Source organism: Procambarus clarkii, chromosome 41 (genome assembly GCF_040958095.1).
Source record: "Procambarus clarkii isolate CNS0578487 chromosome 41, FALCON_Pclarkii_2.0, whole genome shotgun sequence".
In the NCBI taxonomy this organism is placed as follows: Eukaryota; Metazoa; Arthropoda; class Malacostraca; order Decapoda; family Cambaridae; genus Procambarus; species Procambarus clarkii.
In genome coordinates, this window is record NC_091190.1 from 33757908 (window position 1) to 33764090 (window position 6183).

Here is a 6183-nt window from a genome sequence, read left to right on the forward strand (position 1 = left end):
CTTGGGCATAGCATTTTACCAAATCACCTCATTCTTTGGGGCACACGTGAGGAACACAAATGCGAACAAGCCTGAATGGTCCCCAGGACAATATGCAACTGAAAACTCACACCCCAGAAGTGACTCGAACCCATACTCCCAGAAGCAAAGCAACTGGTATGTACAAGACGCCTTAATCCACTTGACCATCACGACCGGACATAATGAGGTGATAGCCGAGGCTATTTGAACCACCCCACCGCCGGCACTCGGATAGTAATCTTGGGCATAGCATTTTACCAAATCACCTCATTCTTTGGGGCACACGTGAGGAACACAAATGCGAACAAGCCTGAATGGTCCCCAGGACAATATGCAACTGAAAACTCACACCCCAGAAGTGACTCGAACCCATACTCCCAGAAGCAACGCAACTGGTATGTACAAGACGCCTTAATCCACTTGACCATCACGACCGGACATAATGAGGTGATAGCCGAGGCTATTTGAACCACCCCACCGCCGGCACTCGGATAGTAATCTTGGGCATAGCATTTTACCAAATCACCTCATTCTTTGGGGCACACGTGAGGAACACAAATGCGAACAAGCCTGAATGGTCCCCAGGACAATATGCAACTGAAAACTCACACCCCAGAAGTGACTCGAACCCATACTCCCAGAAGCAACGCAACTGGTATGTACAAGACGCCTTAATCCACTTGACCATCACGACCGGACATAATGAGGTGATAGCCGAGGCTATTTGAACCACCCCACCGCCGGCACTCGGATAGTAATCTTGGGCATAGCATTTTACCAAATCACCTCATTCTTTGGGGCACACGTGAGGAACACAAATGCGAACAAGCCTGAATGGTCCCCAGGACAATATGCAACTGAAAACTCACACCCCATAAGTGACTCGAACCCATACTCCCAGAAGCAACGCAACTGGTATGTACAAGACGCCTTAATCCACTTGACCATCACGACCGGACATAATGAGGTGATAGCCGAGGCTATTTGAACCACCCCACCGCCGGCACTCGGATAGTAATCTTGGGCATAGCATTTTACCAAATCACCTCATTCTTTGGGGCACACGTGAGGAACACAAATGCGAACAAGCCTGAATGGTCCCCAGGACAATATGCAACTGAAAACTCACACCCCAGAAGTGACTCGAACCCATACTCCCAGAAGCAACGCAACTGGTATGTACAAGACGCCTTAATCCACTTGACCATCACGACCGGACATAATGAGGTGATAGCCGAGGCTATTTGAACCACCCCACCGCCGGCACTCGGATAGTAATCTTGGGCATAGCATTTTACCAAATCACCTCATTCTTTGGGGCACACGTGAGGAACACAAACGCGAACAAGCCTGAATGGTCCCCAGGACAATATGCAACTGAAAACTCACACCCCAGAAGTGACTCGAACCCATACTCCCAGAAGCAACGCAACTGGTATGTACAAGACGCCTTAATCCACTTGACCATCACGACCGGACATAATGAGGTGATAGCCGAGGCTATTTGAACCACCCCACCGCCGGCACTCGGATAGTAATCTTGGGCATAGCATTTTACCAAATCACCTCATTCTTTGGGGCACACGTGAGGAACACAAATGCGAACAAGCCTGAATGGTCCCCAGGACAATATGCAACTGAAAACTCACACCCCAGAAGTGACTCGAACCCATACTCCCAGAAGCAACGCAACTGGTATGTACAAGACGCCTTAATCCACTTGACCATCACGACCTGACATAATGAGGTGATAGCCGAGGCTATTTGAACCACCCCACCGCCGGCACTCGGATAGTAATCTTGGGCATAGCATTTTACCAAATCACCTCATTCTTTGGGGCACACGTGAGGAACACAAATGCGAACAAGCCTGAATGGTCCCCAGGACAATATGCAACTGAAAACTCACACCCCAGAAGTGACTCGAACCCATACTCCCAGAAGCAACGCAACTGGTATGTACAAGACGCCTTAATCCACTTGACCATCACGACCGGACATAATGAGGTGATAGCCGAGGCTATTTGAACCACCCCACCGCCGGCACTCGGATAGTAATCTTGGGCATAGCATTTTACCAAATCACCTCATTCTTTGGGGCACACGTGAGGAACACAAATGCGAACAAGCCTGAATGGTCCCCAGGACAATATGCAACTGAAAACTCACACCCCATAAGTGACTCGAACCCATACTCCCAGAAGCAACGCAACTGGTATGTACAAGACGCCTTAATCCACTTGACCATCACGACCGGACATAATGAGGTGATAGCCGAGGCTATTTGAACCACCCCACCGCCGGCACTCGGATAGTAATCTTGGGCATAGCATTTTACCAAATCACCTCATTCTTTGGGGCACACGTGAGGAACACAAATGCGAACAAGCCTGAATGGTCCCCAGGACAATATGCAACTGAAAACTCACACCCCAGAAGTGACTCGAACCCATACTCCCAGAAGCAACGCAACTGGTATGTACAAGACGCCTTAATCCACTTGACCATCACGACCGGACATAATGAGGTGATAGCCGAGGCTATTTGAACCACCCCACCGCCGGCACTCGGATAGTAATCTTGGGCATAGCATTTTACCAAATCACCTCATTCTTTGGGGCACACGTGAGGAACACAAATGCGAACAAGCCTGAATGGTCCCCAGGACAATATGCAACTGAAAACTCACACCCCAGAAGTGACTCGAACCCATACTCTCAGAAGCAACGCAACTGGTATGTACAAGACGCCTTAATCCACTTGACCATCACGACCGGACATAATGAGGTGATAGCCGAGGCTATTTGAACCACCCCACCGCCGGCACTCGGATAGTAATCTTGGGCATAGCATTTTACCAAATCACCTCATTCTTTGGGGCACACGTGAGGAACACAAATGCGAACAAGCCTGAATGGTCCCCAGGACAATATGCAACTGAAAACTCACACCCCAGAAGTGACTCGAACCCATACTCCCAGAAGCAACGCAACTGGTATGTACAAGACGCCTTAATCCACTTGACCATCACGACCGGACATAATGAGGTGATAGCCGAGGCTATTTGAACCACCCCACCGCCGGCACTCGGATAGTAATCTTGGGCATAGCATTTTACCAAATCACCTCATTCTTTGGGGCACACGTGAGGAACACAAATGCGAACAAGCCTGAATGGTCCCCAGGACAATATGCAACTGAAAACTCACACCCCAGAAGTGACTCGAACCCATACTCCCAGAAGCAACGCAACTGGTATGTACAAGACGCCTTAATCCACTTGACCATCACGACCGGACATAATGAGGTGATAGCCGAGGCTATTTGAACCACCCCACCGCCGGCACCCGGATAGTAATCTTGGGCATAGCATTTTACCAAATCACCTCATTCTTTGGGGCACACGTGAGGAACACAAATGCGAACAAGCCTGAATGGTCCCCAGGACAATATGCAACTGAAAACTCACACCCCAGAAGTGACTCGAACCCATACTCCCAGAAGCAACGCAACTGGTATGTACAAGACGCCTTAATCCACTTGACCATCACGACCGGACATAATGAGGTGATAGCCGAGGCTATTTGAACCACCCCACCGCCGGCACTCGGATAGTAATCTTGGGCATAGCATTTTACCAAATCACCTCATTCTTTGGGGCATACGTGAGGAACACAAATGCGAACAAGCCTGAATGGTCCCCAGGACAATATGCAACTGAAAACTCACACCCCAGAAGTGACTCGAACCCATACTCCCAGAAGCAACGCAACTGGTATGTACCAGACGCCTTAATCCACTTGACCATCACGACCGGACATAATGAGGTGATAGCCGAGGCTATTTGAACCACCCCACCGCCGGCACTCGGATAGTAATCTTGGGCATAGCATTTTACCAAATCACCTCATTCTTTGGGGCACACGAGTTTTCAGTTGCATATTGTCCTGGGGACCATTCAGGCTTGTTCGCATTTGTGTTCCTCACGTGTGCCCCAAAGAATGAGGTGATTTGGTAAAATGCTATGCCCAAGATTACTATCCGAGTGCCGGCGGTGGGGTGGTTCAAATAGCCTCGGCTATCACCTCATTATGTCCGGTCGTGATGGTCAAGTGGATTAAGGCGTCTTGTACATACCAGTTGCGTTGCTTCTGGGAGTATGGGTTCGAGTCACTTCTGGGGTGTGAGTTTTCAGTTGCATATTGTCCTGGGGACCATTCAGGCTTGTTCGCATTTGTGTTCCTCACGTGTGCCCCAAAGAATGAGGTGATTTGGTAAAATGCTATGCCCAAGATTACTATCCGAGTGCCGGCGGTGGGGTGGTTCAAATAGCCTCGGCTATCACCTCATTATGTCCGGTCGTGATGGTCAAGTGGATTAAGGCGTCTTGTACATACCAGTTGCGTTGCTTCTGGGAGTATGGGTTCGAGTCACTTCTGGGGTGTGAGTTTTCAGTTGCATATTGTCCTGGGGACCATTCAGGCTTGTTCGCATTTGTGTTCCTCACGTGTGCCCCAAAGAATGAGGTGATTTGGTAAAATGCTATGCCCAAGATTACTATCCGAGTGCCGGCGGTGGGGTGGTTCAAATAGCCTCGGCTATCACCTCATTATGTCCGGTCGTGATGGTCAAGTGGATTAAGGCGTCTTGTACATACCAGTTGCGTTGCTTCTGGGAGTATGGGTTCGAGTCACTTCTGGGGTGTGAGTTTTCAGTTGCATATTGTCCTGGGGACCATTCAGGCTTGTTCGCATTTGTGTTCCTCACGTGTGCCCCAAAGAATGAGGTGATTTGGTAAAATGCTATGCCCAAGATTACTATCCGAGTGCCGGCGGTGGGGTGGTTCAAATAGCCTCGGCTATCACCTCATTATGTCCGGTCGTGATGGTCAAGTGGATTAAGGCGTCTTGTACATACCAGTTGCGTTGCTTCTGGGAGTATGGGTTCGAGTCACTTCTGGGGTGTGAGTTTTCAGTTGCATATTGTCCTGGGGACCATTCAGGCTTGTTCGCATTTGTGTTCCTCACGTGTGCCCCAAAGAATGAGGTGATTTGGTAAAACGCTATGCCCAAGATTACTATCCGAGTGCCGGCGGTGGGGTGGTTCAAATAGCCTCGGCTATCACCTCATTATGTCCGGTCGTGATGGTCAAGTGGATTAAGGCGTCTTGTACATACCAGTTGCGTTGCTTCTGGGAGTATGGGTTCGAGTCACTTCTGGGATGTGAGTTTTCAGTTGCATATTGTCCTGGGGACCATTCAGGCTTGTTCGCATTTGTGTTCCTCACGTGTGCCCCAAAGAATGAGGTGATTTGGTAAAATGCTATGCCCAAGATTACTATCCGAGTGCCGGCGGTGGGGTGGTTCAAATAGCCTCGGCTATCACCTCATTATGTCCGGTCGTGATGGTCAAGTGGATTAAGGCGTCTTGTACATACCAGTTGCGTTGCTTCTGGGAGTATGGGTTCGAGTCACTTCTGGGGTGTGAGTTTTCAGTTGCATATTGTCCTGGGGACCATTCAGGCTTGTTCGCATTTGTGTTCCTCACGTGTGCCCCAAAGAATGAGGTGATTTGGTAAAATGCTATGCCCAAGATTACTATCCGAGTGCCGGCGGTGGGGTGGTTCAAATAGCCTCGGCTATCACCTCATTATGTCCGGTCGTGATGGTCAAGTGGATTAAGGCGTCTTGTACATACCAGTTGCGTTGCTTCTGGGAGTATGGGTTCGAGTCACTTCTGGGGTGTGAGTTTTCAGTTGCATATTGTCCTGGGGACCATTCAGGCTTGTTCGCATTTGTGTTCCTCACGTGTGCCCCAAAGAATGAGGTGATTTGGTAAAATGCTATGCCCAAGATTACTATCCGAGTGCCGGCGGTGGGGTGGTTCAAATAGCCTCGGCTATCACCTCATTATGTCCGGTCGTGATGGTCAAGTGGATTAAGGCGTCTTGTACATACCAGTTGCGTTGCTTCTGGGAGTATGGGTTCGAGTCACTTCTGGGGTGTGAGTTTTCAGTTGCATATTGTCCTGGGGACCATTCAGGCTTGTTCGCATTTGTGTTCCTCACGTGTGCCCCAAAGAATGAGGTGATTTGGTAAAATGCTATGCCCAAGATTACTATCCGAGTGCCGGAGGTGGGGTGGTTCAAATAGCCTCGGCTAT